We start from the raw sequence: 1276 nt of genomic DNA on the forward strand, positions 1-1276 counted from the left end.
CCCTATTCCACCTCCCCATCCTGATGAAAATTCTGAGAAATTGATGGAGCAGAGCTGACTTAAGGGTTATTTTGTCTAAGAGGTGTAATCTTTAAATGATTGCAAAGAGTTAGCAGTGAGAGGAAAAGCACTGTTCTAAGAATTGCATGCCAGAGGCTAATCACTAAGAACTTGTAGCTATATTGTCAAGTAAAAACGAAATGAAAGAGCTTTACTTCATCATCATGAATACAGAATAGTTCCCTTGCAGCACTGTCCTGTTACTGTTATTACTGACAGTACCATTAATTCCAAAACATCCTTGAGAGCTTCTATATTTTTCCTAGGCTCCAAACCTCATGCTGCTCAGACACGGAAAGTACTACCTCAAATCTCTGCAAACCAAATCTCTCCCACCTTCTCTCATCCACATTCTTTTACCCCAGGACACTTCTAACCATCATGTCAGCACACTACCCGGTCCCATTTTTTCATCTGGGTGAAGTCAGGGTACTCCCTCGCAAAGCCTTTCCTACAAAAGTCTTCTCTACCTGCTAATCCCACTTATATCACCTCACGCTATGTACAGCTCCATCTTCCTTCAGCAGAGCTCTGTGGGATGGACAGTTTTCCTGTTCCTTTCATGAGAAAAGGTGACAAACAGGAGAGACTCCTTGCCAGGAAGCCAGAGCCTTGGGTGTTGCTCACCTGCTTCTTTCTGCCAATTCATTCGGCGTCTGTTTTGATGCCATTGGTGATTTGCTGTGACTACTCTTTCTGCACAGAAGATCTTAAAAAGACAATGATTTCATAAATGATGGTCATAAAGGCCCTGTTGTAGACAACAACGTTTGCCATGAGCTCTGGAGAGAGCCAGGAAGATAGTTAATAAGCACCAGGAATATGCAGGAATCTCAAGGCCTCTTGTGAAGAGAGAGCAGCTCTGAGCAGCACTGATTGCTTGGCAATGTGTAGGGCTCAGAGAGAGGGTCGAGAGATGTCAGTGAGAAACAAGGAGGTGGCTGATGGCTTTAGCAAATCCTGAAACCCTCTCTGAGGCCAGAAATGGCAAGCAGTGGATGTCTGTGGATGGGGAAGAGGAGGAGGTGTGTCCTGGGAAGATGTCAGGAAGGAAGACCCCTCTTCTGCAAGTCAGGGATGAAAGAGATTTTTCTATGATATGTGCATGCCTAGGAGATGGAGAAGGCCCACTGCTGAGGGTGGCTATCATGCCAAATGAGCTGACCTTGCTCTTTTCCTGCTGCACATCCCATACTTGGATGGACCTCAGGAAACA

The sequence above is a fragment of the Haliaeetus leucocephalus genome, unplaced genomic scaffold, assembly GCF_000737465.1.
Source record: "Haliaeetus leucocephalus isolate CR32 unplaced genomic scaffold, Haliaeetus_leucocephalus-4.0 Scaffold321, whole genome shotgun sequence".
In the NCBI taxonomy this organism is placed as follows: domain Eukaryota; kingdom Metazoa; phylum Chordata; class Aves; order Accipitriformes; family Accipitridae; genus Haliaeetus; species Haliaeetus leucocephalus.